The sequence below is a fragment of the Panthera leo genome, chromosome B1 (assembly GCF_018350215.1).
Source record: "Panthera leo isolate Ple1 chromosome B1, P.leo_Ple1_pat1.1, whole genome shotgun sequence".
Lineage (NCBI taxonomy): Eukaryota > Metazoa > Chordata > Mammalia > Carnivora > Felidae > Panthera > Panthera leo.
Window position 1 is genome coordinate 139,615,376 of NC_056682.1, and position 18,381 is coordinate 139,633,756.

An 18,381-nucleotide genomic window follows, 5' to 3' on the forward strand; every position below is an offset into this window, starting at 1 on the left:
TAATCTATAAATGGGAAATAATAGTATCTTGCAGGGTTATGGTGAGGCTTAGATAGGCTTTATTTATTATTTTATTTTATTTTATTCTATTTTATTTTATTTTATTTTATTTTATTTTATTTATTTCATGAGAGAGAGCACATGAGTGGGGGAGAGGGGCAGAGGGAGAGAGAGAATCTTAAGCAAACTCCATGCTCAACATGGAGCTCAACATGGGGTCAGATCCCTGAGACATGGGATCCCTGGGACATGGGATCTCTAGGACACTGGGATCATGACTTGAGCTGAAATCAGGAGTCAGATGCTCAAGTGACTGAGCCACCCAGACACCCCAATAGGTTTTAAAATGTAGTAATTGTTAGGGACCCAGCAGGAAACAATTCAGTCCAAATGAAGAGACTATTTAAAAAGATGTGGGCATAGTTATGGGAATAAATGAGATGATGAAGCATACAGAAACAGCTTAGTAAGAAACTCTTTGGAGAGAAATTAGTGTTTCTGGACTGCAACTGTGAAGGAGTGGCCCAGTGAAATAGAGATACAGCTACTGCCAGAGAGCAAGTGGTATAGCAAAAAGGAAGCAGGAAAGAATGCCAGTCTCTCTCTTCTCAAACATTCCGGTTTCATGTTGATATCTTCCATTGGCCAAACCCAACAGGAAACTAGGTGGCAAGGTGTTGGAACATGGTGATGAGTCTGCATGGCTCAGCTTCTGAGGACTTCGAGCTAGGCATAGAAGGATACAGACTGAATCTCAAGGAGACAAATGGAGAATAATCAGCACACAATTGTTATTAGTCATAAATAAGATTCTCAGAGAACCCTCTCCGCAAACATTTTTTCAACTGAGAGTAAAAACAGGCTTTGCAAACGTAAGCATCCAAGTTTTTAAGAATCATCTTTTACAGCACTTTGGCTGAAAGGTTCCTACTGGCACTCATGAAAGATTTCCTGAGGTCTTGGCAGACTTTGCAAGCCAAGACCTAGAATAATTGGAGAGTACGCCCTATGAACTTCCTTTGGGCATCCCCAGGTCTCTCATCATTTTGTGGCTTCCTGTGTCAGGATCAGTCTTGCTAGGCCTGGTTAGTCACTTGCTGACTGTTACTTTCAAGGAAGCCAGCCAGGCTTCAGCAAAAGGTGACTACCTCATAACATATCAACCTCACAGCAACAGGAAGTCCTACTAACTTCTCCCCATGAGTTCAGAGTCTTTGTGGACTTCAGACTGCAGTAACTTTTCCTCTTTCCAACTTTGCCATCCCTATCCTTTCCTCCTAAACCTGAATTAACCAACCCAGAGATAAAATGATAAAAGAGGACAGTGGTAGAGACACCTATTTTCTTCCGTAATTTTAGATAGATATTATAACTAGTATCACAGTCTTCAGTGTTCACTCTGGATATTAACAAACAAAAGCCTCATTTCTGAATTTCTAGAAACTAAGAGTTTGAGAAATTGAGAGTACTGATAATAAAACTAGCAGTCACTGAATGCAAACTGATGCAGGCACTCTGGAAAACAGTATGGAGGTTCCTCAAAAAATTAAAAATTGAGCTACCTATGACCCAGCAATTGCATTGCTAGATATTTATCCAAAGGATACAAAAATGCTGAATAAAAGGGGTACATGCACCCCAATGTTGTAGCAGCTCTATTAACAATAGCCAAATTATGGAAAGAGCCCAAATGTCCATTGACTGATGAATGAATAAAGAAGATGTGGTATAAATATTACTTGGTGACTAAAAAGAATGAAATCTTGCCATTTGCAACAATGTGGATGGAACTACAGTGTATTATAAGTTTTGAAATAAGAGAAAGACAAATTTCATATGATTTCACTCATAATGTGGAATTAAACAAAACGGATGAACATAGGGGAAGTGAAGGAAAAATACGATAAAAAACAGGGAGGCAAACCATAAGAGACTCTTAAATACAGAGAACAAACTGAGGGTTACTGGAGTGGAGGTAGGTGGAGGGATGGGTTAAATGGGTGATGGGCATTAAGGAGGGCATTTGGTGGCATGAGCACTAGGTGTTATATGTAAGTGATGAATCACTGGGTTCTACTCCTGAAACCAGTACTACGTGGTATGTTAATGAACTTGAATTTAAATTATTAAATTAAAAAAAATACGTTACTTAGGAAAAAAAAATTAGCAGTCATTATTTCAGTGGAGAGAAACAAATTAACTCTAGAAAAGTTAGTGAGAAGCAAGCATGAATACTTTTGTAAGTACCATATACAACTAAACAATACAGGTAACTGAAATAGACCAACTTCTGACATGACAGAATGGGGAGCTCTGTTGAACCATCCCCCAGTGAAACTAGTGAAAATTATATATATACAAAAAATAGTCCTTTAAAGGACCGCCTGAAGGCAAATAGCAAATGAAGAAAGGTATATTCAAGAAAATCTATGAAAATTTGGTAGGATCAATTAAAGTCTGTGGTATTTGAACCAAGAGCACTTCCTTCCTGCCTCTTACCAACTCAGTGGGGCATAGACTCAACTGCAGACTGCTACAACCAAGAACATAGGGCTCACTTTATCCTCCAGATCCGAACTGGAGGATTTCTTTTTGTTTTTGCTTGTTTGTTTGTTTGTTTGTTTTTTCAATTAAAAGCAAGATTTCTGCTTTTCTAATCTTGCCCCTAGCTTACCTGTCTCAGGTGAGTGTGGTCAGGAGGTCAGAACTTCCTTCTTCTGCCTAAGCCTTACTTGTGGAATAGAGGTTCTACTTTGGGTATGGTGCTTTGGGAATCGTGGGGCCCTGGTGTCACTCAGAAGCTTGTCATTGGCCCTACCGCAGGAGACCTAGTTCAGAAATTTTGCCTGTGGGTGGAGGAGGGGAACCAGTCATGAAGCAGATAGCTACTTATCTCTTCCTGAAAGAATTGATTTCATTTGTAATAGAGTAGTGAAGTTTAAACCTAAGGGTGACTTTCAAGAACTGTATAGGTTGTGAGGTGTCTCTCTGGCTCAGCAAGTAGAACAGGTGACTCATGATCTCAGGATTGTGAGTTTGAGCCACATGTTGGGCACAGAGATGGCTTAAAAACAACAATAACAATACAACAGTATAAGTTGTGACAAAAGGTAATTGGAGGGGATTTAGTATAGCCAAGACTGTAAGCCAGCTAGTTTGTATGAATGAACTTGGGAATAAGAGTTGGGAGGAGTCCTCCTGGGTTTGGCACAGAGATCAAACACTGAACTCAGAAACTATTATTTCCAAGGAGCTACAATATGATTGAATTAGTTTGTAGAATAATTCTGCTGTTTTTTTTTTCCTTTATTTCCAGCTTTATTGAGTTTTAATTGATAAATGAAATTCTATATATTTATGCCATGTAAGGTGGTGATTTGACATACATATACAGTGTGAAATGATTACCATAATCAAGTTAATTAATACATCTATCACCTTATATACTTACTTAATTAGGTGAGAATGTTTATTAAGATGTACTCTCCTTACAAATTCCAAGTATACAATGCAGTATTATTAGCTGTAGTCACCATGCTGTACAATACATCCTCAAAACCTATTCATCTTATAAGTTTGTATCCTTTGATTAACATTTCCCTATTTCCTTATTCTCACCTACTTGCAACACCCGCCCTTCCCACCCCTGCTGCCAACAGCCCCTGGCAACCACCATTGTAGTCTCTGATTTTATGAGTTTGGCCTTCTTAATTTTTTTATTTTTTTATTTTTTAAAAGATTTTATTTTAAAGTAATCTCTACACCCAACATGGGGCTCAAACTCACAACCCTGAGATCAAGAGTCATACACTCCACTGGTTGACCCAGGCAGGTGCCTCGAGTTTGATTTTTTTTAAATTATCTAAGTGAAATTATACAGTATTTGTCTTTCTCTTCTGGTTTATTTCACTTAGCATAATATCTTCCAGGTTCATCATGTCAAAAATGGCAGGATTTCCTTCTTTTTGATGGATGAATAATACTCCTTTTTCTTTTCTTTTTCGTCTGTGTGTGTACCACATTTTCTTGATCCATTCATCCATTGACAGAGACTAGTTGTTTCCATATCTGGGTTATTGTAAGTAAGACTGCAGTGAACATGGGAGTGCAGATATCTTGCAAGATACTGATGGTTTCCTTTGGATATTTACTTAGAGGTACGATTGCTGGATGTTATAGTAGTTCTATTTTCAATTTTTTGAGGAACCTCCATACTGTTTTCCATTATGGATATACCAATTTACATTCCCACCAAGAGCATACAAAGGTTACTTTTCTTCACATCCTTGCCAACACTTGTTATTTCTTCTTTTTGGATAATGGCCATGCTAACAGGTGTGAGGTGATATCTCATTGTGGTTTTGATTTGAATTTCTCTGATGATTAGTGATGTTGAGCATCTTTTCATGTGTTTGCCTCTTAAGCATCTTTTTTTGTGTACCTATCTTCTCAGGTCTTTTCTTCATTTTTAAATCAGATTATTAATTTTTTTGCTACTAAGTTGGATGAGTTCCTTCTCTTTTTGGTTATTGATCAAATATCAGCTAGATGGTTTGCAAATATTTTCTCCCACTTTGTAAGATGCCTTTTAATTTATCTTTTCATTATTTTCTATACAGAAGATTTTTAGTTTTATATAGCCCCAGTGTTTATTTTTGCTTTTCTTGCCTTTGTTTTTGGTATCATATCCAAAAAATCACTGCCAGGACTGATGTTAGGAAGCTTTTTACCTATGTTTTCTTCAAGTGGTTTTAAGGCTTCACGTCTTACAGTTAAGCCTTTAATCCATTTTGAAATTATTGTGAATGGTGTAAGTTTGTGGTCCATTTCATTCTTTTGCATGTGGATACCCAGTTTTGCCAAAATCATTTATTGAAGTGACTGTCTTTCATTGTGTGTTCTTGGCACCCTTGTCAAAGGTTAGATGAAGTATATGCATGGGTTTATATTCTGTTCTATTGGTTTAGAAGTCTGTTTTTATGCCGTCGCTATACTGTTTTGATCATTATAGCTTGGTAATGGAGTTTGAAATCAAGAAGTGTGATGCCTCCTGCTTTGTTCTTCTTTCTCAGGATGGATTTGGCTATTCAGGATCTTTTGTGGTTTCAGACAAATTTTAGGACTGTTTTTTTTTAATTTCTAGAAAATGTGAGGGCGCTATTGAAAACATTAGGGCAATACTCCAGGAATTATTAGAATTTAGCACCTGGATGTGGTCAGGAAAATGTGGAAGAGAATCTTACTTGTACCACTGTCATTCCGAGTAACTATAGGCTGTGCCACCCTAATCACAGAACATCAGAGGCTTAATATTGTATGTGTGTGCCTATGTGTATGTTTGGGAGGGAGGGTAATAACAGCAAACCTGAGGCAGGGAACTAATTCCCAGAGTTGCTACAATGAGGTGTCTACACTGTTTAGTTCCCATTAAAACACTACAAGGCATGAAAAGGAACAGGTAAGTATGACACATATACTGGATAAAAAGTAGGCAACTGAAAATGCCTGTGAAAATGACCAGATGTCAGATTGAACAGAAAAATATTTAAAATGTTTAAATATTTAAAGTACCCATTACAACTATGCTCAAAGAACTGAAGGAAACCATGACTAATGTAAAGGGAGGTATAATGACAATGTTATATCAAATAATATAAGGAAAGAGATATAAATTTTCTTAAAAAAGAAATAGAAACTTTGTAGTTCAAAAGTGAAATAACAGAGATAAAAAAATTTACTGGAAAGGCCTAACTGTAGATTTGAACTGGCAGAAGAAATAATTAGTAGACTTCAGTATAAATTCATAGAGAGTGTATAAGCTGATGAACAGAGAGAAAAAAAGAAGGAAGAAAAATTAACAGAGCCTGAGAAAAGTATGGGACACCATACGTAAGTGTACCAAAGTGTGTATAATAGTAGTAATATCACCAGAAGGAAGAAGAAAGAGGAAGAAAAATAAGAAATAATAACTGAAGAATCCCTAAATTTGTTGAAAATCAATAACCTACACATCCAGGAACTAAATGAATTTCAGTAGGATAGATGAAAAGAGACCCATAATCAGCACATCATAGTAAATACGGTGAAAGTCAAAGGAAAGGAGAAAATCTTGTAGGCAGAAAGAGGAAAATGACATGTCACTTATCAGAGAACCTCAATAAGATTAAGAGCTGACTTCCCAGCAGAAATAGTGGAGGCCAGAAGGTTATGGGGTACCATATTCCATGTGTTTAGAGAAAAATACAAGCCTGCTTGGTTAAACCAGCTCTCTGGGAGCTATTCCCACATAGCCCCCTGAGTGGTGTGCCATGTCTTTCTCTTATCACTCACTGTTTTGTGAGTATAAGAAGTATCTTTAAAGTATATACATCTCTCTATGCTTTTATTTTGTGTCCATACCTGACTGATCACCAGAAAAACTCATTTTAAGTAATATAATTATTCCTTATAATATAACACCATATACAAAATTTAACTCAAACCAGATCAAAGACCTAAATGTAAGAGCAAAAATTGGAAAACTGTTAGAAAAAAACATAGGGGTAAAATCTTCATGACCTTGGATTTGGTAAGGTTTCTATGACATGGCACCAAAATCACAAACAACAGAGGAAAAAAAATAGATAAGTTGCGAATTGGCAAATCGTATATCTGATAAGGGTCTTATATCTAGAGTATAGAAAGAACTCTTACTACTCAGTAGTAAAAAATTAAATAACCCAATGAAAGATTGACCAAAGGATTTGAATAGACATTTTTCTAAGGAAGATAGAAAGTGGCCAATAATCATATGGAAAGATGCTAAACATTATTATTCATTGGGGAAATGCAAATGAAAACTTAAATGAAATGCTACATCACACAGACTAGTGTGGCTCTAGTAAAAAAAGACAGACAATAACAAGTGTTAACAAATATGTGACAGTTTCTCAGAAAGTTAAACATAGAGTTATGTCATCCAGCAACATTATTCATCACAGCTAAAAAGTGGGAACAATCCCAATGTTCGTCAACTGATAAATGGATAAATTATTTTATATTCAGAGAATGGAATAATATTTAGCGCTAAAAAGTAATGATGTACTGATATAAGCTGCAACCTGGATGAATCTTGAAAACTTATGCTGAGGGAAATAAGCCAGACATAAAAGAACAAATATGCTAGGACTCTATTTATATGAGTTAATTAGAGCAGTCAAATTCATGAAGAAATGTAGAATAGTTGGGGGAGAAGGTAGGGAAGTTACAGTTTAATGGGGTATAGAGTTTCATTTGGGGGTGATGAAAAAGTTCTGATGATAGATAAAGATTGCACAATAATGTGAATGAACTTAATTCCACAGAATGGTACACTTAAAAAGGGTTGAGATGGTAAACTTTATGTATATCTTACCACAACTCAATACACTGAAAGTGAGGAAACATTTTCTGATAGAATTTTCATTGTGGGAGAGACTAAAGAGACACCTGTGGTGGTAATATATCTATATTTTGCTTCAACTGGTGAAATATTCATTCTAAGTAGACTGTGAAAAGATGACTAGTTATCTCCTATCCTTAGAGCAGTTGCTAAAAATGCTATGCAAAGAGAGATAGTCAGAAACATAATAGATAAATTGAAATGAATACCCAAAAATGTTTACATAACCCAAAAGAAGTCAGTAAAGGGAAAACAGAGTAACAAAAAACAGATAAATGAACAAAAAGAAATAATAAAGTGGCAGACCTGAATGCAAACATATCACTAATCACGTTAAATGCAAATGGCCTAAACACATCAATAGAAAATACAGACATGGTCAGAATGGATAAGAAAAAAAAAACAAAACATGAACCAAATTTATGCTATCACAAAGCAATCATTGCAAATATAATGACATAGATTGAAAGTAAAAAAGATAAAACATAATACCTGAAAACATTAATCAATAGAAAGCTACAGTGGCTATGTGAATAGCTCACATAGATTTCATAGCTAAAAAGTACCAGGGATAAAAAATGATCATTTATCATAATGATAAAAGAGACACATTATCAATAATTCATACAGTCTTAAATCTGTATCCACCTAATAACAGTGCTTTATATTACATATGACAAAAGTGAAAGCAATTACACAGTTATATTGCAGATTAAAAAACTCTCACAGTAATAGTTGAATGAATAGAAAGAAAATAAACAAAGGTGTAGAATAATTGAACATCACCATCAAACAGTGGGACTTAATTTTAACTTCTGGAACACTCATCCAAACAACAGTAGAAATACTTCTTTCCATATGTACATGGTTACTAAGGAAAAACCAGATATCAGAAAGATAGTAAGCAAGAAACAAATAGGAAAATTTCCAGACATTTATAATTTAAACACATTTCTAAATAGTCCATGCATCAAATTGGGAATTTTAAGATAAATTAGAAAATATTTTGAAATGAAGGAAAATAAAAATGCATAACAAAGATTTGTGGGACAGAGTTAAAGTACTTAGGAGGAAATTTATAACATTAGATGCTTACATTAAAAAAGATTAAAGTCTCAAATCAATAGTCTAAGCTTCTACTTTAAACTAGAAAAGGGAAAATAAACCCAAAAGAAGGAGAAGAAAATAAGAAAGATAAGAATAGAAATAAAAGAAATTTAAAAAATAAATAGAAATTATAATCAATGAAAACACAAGCTGGTTCTTTGAAAAGATTAATAAAATTGAGAAGCCTCTAGCAAGACTGAGAAGGAAAAGGCTGACTATAAAACGATGGACAAATCTATGAGATTAGATGAAATGCCAATTCTGTGACAACCACAAACTACCAAAACTCACCCAAGATAGAATAGATACCCCGAACAGTACTATAACTATTAAGAAGCTGAAATCATAGTAACAAACAAACAAAAACAAAAACAATCTTTCTGAAAAAGAAATCTCCATGCTTACATGGCTTAACTGGTGAATGTGCTAAATGTTTAAAGGAGACTTAACAGTAATTCTACACAATTTATTTCAGAAAATAAAAGAGAGGGAAATATATCACAATTAATTTTATGAGACAATGTTCTGAAACCAAGACAAATATGGGAAAAAACCAAACCGAAATATTTCACAGATCAATAGCTCTCAAGAACATAGACACAAAGTCCCCAGTAAAATATTAATACGTTGAATCCAACCATCCAGAAAATGAAAGTGACACTAAAGAAAAATGGGATTTATCCAAGAAATGCAAGGCTGGTTCAATATTTGAGAGTTAATCAACTTAATCTACCTTATTAACAATTTCACAAAGAAAAATCCACATAATTGTGTCACCTGATCCTTACATAGTATTTGATAAAATTAAACATCCATTTTTGATAAAAATTCTTTGCAAGCTGGAAATAGAGAACTTTTCATAAAAGACAACTACAAAGAATCTGCAGCTAATATTGTACTTGCTGGTGATAGAATGTTTCCTATGATTTTTTTTTTTTTTTTGGTACAAAAAAGGTAGTTTTATTAAAGTACAGGGACAGGACCCCTGGACAGAAAGAGCTGCACTGGGATTGTGAGGAGTGATTGGTTTTATATTTTTAAGTTGGGAGGGGTAGAGATAAAGGAAGTTTCCAAAAAGATTTTCATATGTTAAAGAAGACTTATAGTATAGCTGACTATTGTCAAGTTAAGGTTTTTGTTGTTGTTGTTGTTGTTGTTTTCCCTCTAGGAAGGCATTGAGATAGTTGGGAGTTCCTGGAGGAATGTCATACTCTGCCTGTCTCAAGTATTTGTCAATGGGCTGCAAGTTGTAAGGAGATTTAATTTTATCCACATTTTCTTTTGCTTTTGTTCTCCACGTCAGTCCCCTCTGAACAATTTTGACTCTTAAATCTTTAAGGTTGTTGAGAGTGGAAAGTCTTATCTTCTCTAACTTCTTCCTGCTGAGTAGGGGCATGGAGTTTTCCCTACCTATGGCTCAACATTGGTCAGTTGGGGAATTTTTATATATAGGAGTTACCAAATGCAGGGAAGGAGTCTAGGCACCAGGCAGGGAGACACTGGAAAAGAAAACAAATAAGGTTAATATTATTATTATTCCTCATAATATTATGAGGAAAATAAAGCCCAATAAAAAAAAAAGCCTTTCATCATTGACCAAAATTTTCCTCCACTCCAGGAGTTTAACCAATCACTAAAGAAGAGAGACAGAGACAGACAGAGAGGGAGAGAGAGAGACAGATCGATCATATAAAGCACCAATTGGAGTATTTATATCTTTTAACAATCCTGTTACATTTTTGTGATAATCTGGAATATATACACAACATTCTGTTTTTATGATAGCACATGTTCCACCTTGTGCAGCAGTTAAAATATCTAATGCCATTTTATTTTATAAAAACTGCATTAAGCATTTGTGTTACTTTAGTATTTAATAGGGGAGTGCTATTTTGAGTGTAATTTAGGTCTTTGAGTGTGTACTTATTAAGAGCTTCCATGTGCCAAGTGACGTGCTCTAGTCCTTCATTGTCATTTGAAGAGAAGTTTGAGGTCTTCCACAGATTCACGGCAACGAGAAGGCATGTTAGCAGTCACACTATATTCCAAGTTTGCACTGAGGGTCGCAGTCCAGATGAGAAGACTCAGGCTGAATGTTGGGCACCAAAATAATGTGATTTGATGCGGCTTAGGGTCTGGAAATGAACCATCAAGAAAGAATTGTTGAGATATTTTTGGTGCAAAAAGAATGGCTTTATTAAAGTACAGGAACAGGACCCATGGGAAGAAAGAGCTGCACTTAAATGTTTCCTATGACTGGTAAAAGGCAGAAATGTCCACTTTCATTATTATTATTGAACATCATCCTGGCAGTCCTAGCCATTTCACTAAGTCAGGCAAAAGAAATTAAAGATGTTTGGGGTGGAAAGGAAGAAATAAACTGTCCCTGTTTGTAGGCGACATTATTTCCAACATACATAATTTCCAGGAATTTGTTTTTAAAATTTTAGGACAAATGTATGAGTCAAGCAAGGTCACTGAACACAACTTCATAAGGTCAGTACACAAAACAATCATTGTGTATGTTGCCAATGAACTATTAGATACCAATTCTTTTTAAACTTAAAGAAGTTTCTGACAAAAAGGGGAAATGCCTATGAATAAATCTAACCAAACTGTGTAGTATTTATATGCTAAAAACAAAAATGCTGACCAAAAAAAATCAGAGAAAATTTAAATAATAGAGAGATATGCCTTACTTATGGATTGAAATACTCAATGTAAGAAAATTGTCAATTGTTCCTAAATGTATGTATAGATATAACACAGTTATCAAAATTACAGGGGGATATTTTGTAGATATAGACTAGATTATAAAATTTATATGGAAAGACAAAGGGAATAGAGTAGCTAAAACAATTTTGAAAAAGAAGAATAAATTTAGAGAATTTATATTACCTGAATTCTGGACTTACTATGAAGCTACAGCAATCAAGACAGTGTGGTATTGGCAAAAGAAGAGACAAAAAGAACGGGATAGAGAATACAGAAATAGACCCATAGAAATAAAACCATTTGATTTTTGGCAAAAGTACAAAAATTATTAAATAGGGAAAGAACAGTTGTATCGACAAATAGCGTTGGAAAAATTGGATGTTCATATCCCAAAAAAACCCCAAAAAACAAAAAAACACCAAAAACCTTTCCAAAAGAAAACAACTAAATTTCACACTTTATACCAATATTCATGCAAATAGATCAGCTCTACATGTAAAGCCAAAAACTATAAAACTTGTAGAAGAAATATAGAAGCAAATCCTCATGATGTGGCATTTAGCAAAGTGTTCTTAATCATAATGTCAAAAGCATGCTTGATAAAAGAAAAAATATAACTTGGATTAATAAACAGCCTTTATTTGGGCAACGCTTTGGTGAGTTTGAGCATGAGACTGTCCAGAGGCCACAGATGGGGGCCATCACTTGGAAGAGGGCAAGAGAACTTGTAAGGGTTGGCAGGTAGGAGAGGTGAGGTCATTTAGCAGCCCGACAGGAGGATTCTCTAGGTCAGAGAGTTCTGAAGAGTTTCAGCACTTTAGGGTCTTTATCTTGTCTGTGGCTAATACATGTATGTAATTGTATGGGGTAGCAAAGCAGGCAAGCTATACATGGCTAAAAAATCTGCTTATTTGGGGTAAGTTTAGAACAGTTGGTTGTGTGAAAATTTGAGTTTGACACTGGTGGGATTTTGAGCTAATGAGTCACAGTCTGCTGTTAAGAAGTAAACAGCATAGAAGACAATGCACAGAGGCCATCTCTGGGTATATAACAACTGGGTAATGGGTAGTGGCTAGAAGAAATTTGAGCACATAGTAGAAAAATCTAGATTGCCTTGAGGAGACAGTTGGTCGAAAAGGCAATTCTGGTAAAGATTCAGAAGGAAAAGAGGAACACATTATTGGAAACTGAAGGAATTTTATATATAACTGGAGGAATTGTTATATAGTGGTATAAAACTTGGCTGCATTGTGCTCTACAGTTGTGGAGAAAACAGAAATTGTAAATGATGTAATTGAATATGTTGCAGAAGAGTTTCCAAGCAAAGTACTGAAGATGCAGGCTGGTATTTTCTTTCTGCTTAGTATAATGCTAGAGGAAAGAGATAAATTAAGGAAGAAGCTGTGAGGAAAAAGGAGCCAGCACTTGATTTTGGAAGTTCTTGGTCTATCCAGATTTCAAAGGATGCTAACATTAGGAAATTCACTATCAAGAAAGTGTGTTCTGGAGAGAGAAGACCGAGTGTATGGCTGGATTAACTTGCTGAAACAATTAGGGTGTAACTCATGGATCCACTCAATCATCTGGGTAGAAGGCAGGAGTGATGGGGTTATCCAGGAAATATCTAATACTGTAGACCCTGTGACATACATGAGAGACCCACATGTCTTTTGAGAATCTTATATCAGCAGGAACACTGCTAACTTGGACTGAAAGGGACAGAAACAGGACATAATGAGAGAAAGCTGTTGGGCTTCCAAAATTACTCAAGCAGGAAATTGCAACTGCAAACATATGCTACCCTTCAGGAAAAAGTAATAATGATTCCAAGGGTAGAGCCACTGCAGGTTGGTTGTACAGAAGCCTCTGGAGTCTTAGTGGGCAGAGCATTAAGACAGGGTATTATTCACAGCCCTTAAAACTTAACAGAATTTTTCATTATGTATTTCAAACTTACCTGGGACTAGTGACCCCTTTATTCCTTGCAATGACTCTCTTACTCCCTTAGGGAATGGGAATGTCTATCCTGTCTATGTCTAATGTTTATGCCTATCCCACCATTTTATTTTATTTTTATTTTATTTTATTTTATTTTATTTTATTTTAATTAATTTTATTATTTTATAAGTTTATTTATTTATCTTGGGGGGAGAGAGAGCCTCATATGCGTGAGGACGGGCAGAGAGAGAGAGCAAGAGAGAGAATCTCAAGCAGGCCCCACGCTGTAGCACAGAGCCCAGGTCAGGCCTTGATCTCATGAACTGTGAGATCATGAGCTGAAATCAAGAGTCAGAGACTTAACCAGCTTAGCCACCCAGGTTCCCCCCACCATTGTATTTTAAAATACAATCAACTTCTTCTCTTGTTTTACATGTCCACAGAAAGAAATTTTGTCCCAGGATGGATCATATTCAGAATGTAACTCATACTTGATGTAGATGATGAGATTTGGAACTTTTGAGCTGATGATATTTAGATGAGGTTTGGGACTTAGAATTGATGCTATAATGAGTTGAGACTTTGGAGGATGTTGGGATAGAGTGAATATATTTTACATGTGAGACAGATGTGAATTTTAGGGGGCAGAGAACGGGTTGTATTGGGTTGAATGCTGCTGCTCTCCAAAAAATATATCCACATTCTAGTCCCTAGAATCTGTGAATGTGATCTTACTTGGAAAAAGAGATTTTCAGATGTAATTAAGTTAAGGATTTGAAGATGAAATCATCCACATTATGTGAATGGGCTCTAAATCCAGTGTCAAGGGTCCCTTTTATAAGAGACACACAGAAGAGAGACATGATCAAAGGTGAGGAGAAGGGCATGGAAAGAGGGAGGCAGAGATTGGAGTTATGTAGCCACAAGCTAAGGGATGCTTGGAGCCATTAGAAGTTGGAAGAGACCAAGAAGTTTTCTCCCTTAGTGCCTTCAGAGAGAACAACACCTTGATTTTGGACTTCTAGCCCCCAGAACAGTGAAATAACTAATTTCTGTTGTTTTGCTACAGAGTTTGTACTAATTTGTCATGAAGCCCTAGGAAACACATATATGGTTTTAGGTTTAGAGCTCTGTCAAGGGAATCATGCTAGCATTACAGAATAGTCCTGATGTACATTTAGTTTCTTTGGGTAGGTGTGGGATCCTGGGATTCTTGGTTCTGGAATGATTAGGACATGAAAAATACAGCCCTTAGTTTACATAGATCTCTTCATAGACCCCATACAGAACAAACTCTTAGGAAAAGCTTAAGATTCTATGTCACATACAATTATGCATCTTATTGGGCAACATACAATACTTCTGAAAGAGGTATCTTGTTACCAGACTTCCAATTTGGGGTGGGATTGTTTCTAGAGTACAGGAATACCTGGAGATAGCATCAGATTCCACAGGTAAAGGGCTCAGTCCCACAAGATGCCTTCCACTTTAGACGCCATTTGCAAGCCCACGTTGTTACCTGTACTTCCAAACGACCGGCTATAAATCAGAGGTTCCCATAACCCATTCCTTGGGTTTTGATGATTTTCTAGAACAGTTCACAGAAGTCAGAAAAACATTTTACTTACCTGATTACTAATTTATTACAAAAGATATTAAAGTATATGAATCAACAACCAGATGAAGAGATACATGGGTGAGTCCTGAGCAAAGGAGCTTCTGTCTTGGAGCTTGGCTCCTGGCATTGATGGCATGTGGACTCATTCTGGCTCCCGAACTTGGAAACTCTCTGAATTCCCTTCTTTTGGGTGTTTATGGAGGCTTCGTTACATGGTCATGATTGATAACTCATTGGCTGTTCGTGATTGATTCAGCCTTTAGCCCTTCCACCTCTGCAGAAATCAGGGGGGAACTAAAAGTCCCACCCCTCTGGTCATAATTGGTTCCCTTGGCAACAGTTCCAGTCTTAGGTGCTCCAGAAGTCACCTTTATTAACATAAATTGTGGTAGAATAGGAGTTTGTGTGAATAACAAGATACCTTTTTCAGCTATATGGCTCTGAAGCAATTTCAGGGCCTGAGAATAAGAGACCAAATATTATAACAAAAGATGCTCCCATTACTCTTACAGCTCAGGGAATTCCAGGGTTTTGGGAACTGTGAGCAAGGAACTGTGAATGAAGACCAAATATATATGAGAAATACATTTTGGCCATCTGAATGATCAAATATATATATTTTTTATAAATCACAATATCACAGTTGGCTATGAGATTTTGTTTGTTTCTCTGTTTTGAGAGAGCTAAGTATTCAATTATGTTGATTTTAACTTTAGAGTCTTTCTGTGTCTAAGAACAAAAACAAAAAATCCCTAGATGCTAGCTGAAAAATCTCAATCAAAAATCTAAATAAGTATTGCAAAATAATTCCTAATATTTGAATTTTCTGTTTTAACCTAGATTTTAGATGCCACTGACTATAACCTTCATGTTAATTAATTTCAATCAAATGGAGATTATGATTTTAGCAAGAAATGTCAGAAAGAATAAGATAAGAAAAATATGTCAACTCTCACTATTCACGTTGCAGCCTTTAGCTCCAAAATAATAGAATGAAAGGCTATCTAAATTTATTCATAGAAAACAATTACTTCCCATATCTGATTCATTACCATATAGCCATGTTAAGTCATGGTAGATTCATTTCCTTTATTTGCTTTCTCTGAAGGCATTTTTTTTTCACTTTACTGTTTACTGCTTGTCCAATATTTTGTTTTTTCTACTATTCTTTGTTCAAACTGCAAAAATCTGAAATAGAAATATAATATAGAAGTATAGGCATCAGCTAACATTTTCTATGGCATATGGTACTTCAGATGCCATATGTACCAGTGTTTAGTGATTCTGGCAAAGAGGCATAGAATGGTGAAGTCCAACTGCCAGGATTGCTGAAAACAAATATGTAAATGCTCCAGGGCTTTTGTTATTCATAACATACCTCTAACACAGCACATACAATATGCTGTTCATTCTGTAACTAGTATAACTAATAAACCACATTTTCCTCTCTAATTTTTTAAGGCTTCTCCAAGTTTGTGTGGTCTTCTGCCTCTAACCTTGAACCCCATTATTGAACTCTGCCTTTCATGAAGCTCATATTAATGAAAGAAGCCTTAGGAGAGTGCATCCGTCCTTTTCAAGGGCATTTATTTATTTTTCAAATTAAAATCCAAAGTCTTCTGCGGCTTCTTCTGTGGAACAAAGAAAATGCACTGGGCATGTTCTCTAGACAGTCATTAGGAGAAAGCAGCTAACACCAGGAAAGGCAAATTTGGGCAGAAGAACAGGAAAAGTTTCTTTACTGTGAGGCTGTTTCATGATCTTCCCAACAGTGACATTCTCTACAGGATGTAATGTGAGAGGAGGTCTGTGGATATAATTATTTTGAAAAAGGGATATAGCAATAATTTTAATAATTTTTAAGCTGCTACGTGCATTCAAGTCCATGTAAGATGATCACAATTTAGAGAATAAAAGCTGACCTTGTTTTGTTTTGTTGGTTTATTTCTGCTGATTTAGACATAGCTAATGGGAGGCACACCTAATCTCCTTTTTTTCTGTTTCATAGATAGGCAATCCACACAAAGTGGAAAGAATAGCAGACTAGCAGCTAGAATCCTTAGAGGTCATTACTTTCCATTTGTCATCAGACAAGCTGTTTAACCTCTTTGAGCCTGTTTCCATATGTACGATGAGGATAATATCTTCCCTGGGGATATTAGCGTGAGGATAATATGATATAATCTTTGTGGAAGTGCACTTATCTAGTATTATTATTATTAAAAAGAAAACATCTGTAGATTTGCTAGTAGTTTAGAGGCCTAAGGAGGCTTGTACTACTTACCACTGCGTGTTTTTCTATGGACACAAAACCTAGAAGGAAATTGGAGATAGAAAGTTGTGAACATGCCAGTAAGATGGGAAGCAATGCAAATGACTTTTGCTGGGTTTACTTTTTTGGGTTGAATCAAGTGAAATTGCCATTTTTATAGGTCAAAGTGGTCTTAATATAGGAAATTTCACTTGGTTCTTCCTGTTTTGATGGATTCCCGATGATAGCAAATGTGCATAAACGCACACACGCACACACACACACCCACACCCTGGCACCCTTTCCTTTCAAGCAGTAACTAATAACTAGAAGAGCTATCTGATTTCCATTTCTGCTTAATATCTTCTTCCCTTTCTATCACCCCCTCCCCAATTAGGCATCAATTTTTCAAAAGTGTATTTATTTATTTTCAGAGAGAGAGAATGCACGTGAGCACAAGCAGGGAAAGAGCAGAGAGAGAATCTCAAGCAGGTGCTGCACTGCCAGCACGGAGCCCGATGTGGGGCTTGAACTCATGAACCATAAGATTATGACCTGAGTGGAAAACAAAAGTCAGACGCTTAACCAACTGAGCCACCAGGTGCCCCAGCACCAAATTATTTTGATTGTAACTCTGAACTGTCTTGCAAATGTGAACCTCTCATTTCTACTGCCACGCCTCAGTCCAGGTCTTCATTCCTTGTTTAGATTACTGAAATCTTTCTATTCAGTATTCAACCTAGCAATTCTCTGTGGCAGCAGCAATGGTAATTTGAGGGCATATGGAAGGTGCGTGAGAATGACATGCAGGATCAGGAAACTGTCTCTAGATTTAGTCTGAGATTCAAGATATAATTATGATGAGATGTTAAGGACCTTAACAGAAGGTGGGAGGAGAAACAGAATGCTGAGGAGTGGGTGCTAAGAGCTCTTCAAGAGGAAGATAAGATCAGGAATCAGGAAGCTCTAGGACAAGGTAACAAAATCTGTATTAGAACCCAAATTGCCCGTTCTGTAATCTCATTGTCAGCCATTGGGATTGGGGGATAAACCTCTTCTTACTTCTAGGTAAAGATCGGAAGGATTGTTTCTCCAGAAAATTTGAGAACTTGATTTTTCTACTGGAAAAATAGATGGAGTTATGTTAAAGAGGACCCTATGGAAAAATTCTCAAATGGGGCTCGAGGTCCCTGGAATGCTAACATGTAATAATAACTTTTCTTTCTCATGGGTCTACAGTTAAGACCGGTAAATTCTATTTTTGTTAAACAACATGGATCAAAGTTGCTGAGCTCTTTTTTTGAAATGTTCCATCACTGAATTGAAAGAAAA

At 36.0% G+C, this 18,381-nt stretch overlaps 1 long non-coding RNA gene across 3 annotated transcripts; it reads right to left on the reverse strand.

Annotated features, from left to right (window-relative positions):
- Positions 1 to 156: 156 nt before the first annotated feature.
- On the reverse strand, positions 157 to 15,079 carry LOC122218110. 3 transcript variants are annotated; one of them, XR_006201871.1, is made up of 5 exons: positions 14,809 to 15,079; positions 10,451 to 10,662; positions 9,987 to 10,026; positions 2,675 to 2,846; positions 157 to 726 (listed from the first exon to the last, which is right to left on the reverse strand). It is a non-coding gene; the product is annotated as an uncharacterized LOC122218110 (long non-coding RNA). The 3 variants fall into 3 exon arrangements; XR_006201870.1 differs by lacking the exon at positions 2,675 to 2,846; XR_006201869.1 differs by lacking the exons at positions 157 to 726; positions 2,675 to 2,846; positions 9,987 to 10,026 and having other exon boundaries at positions 10,387 to 10,662.
- Between the last annotated feature and the right edge of the window lie 3,302 nt (positions 15,080 to 18,381).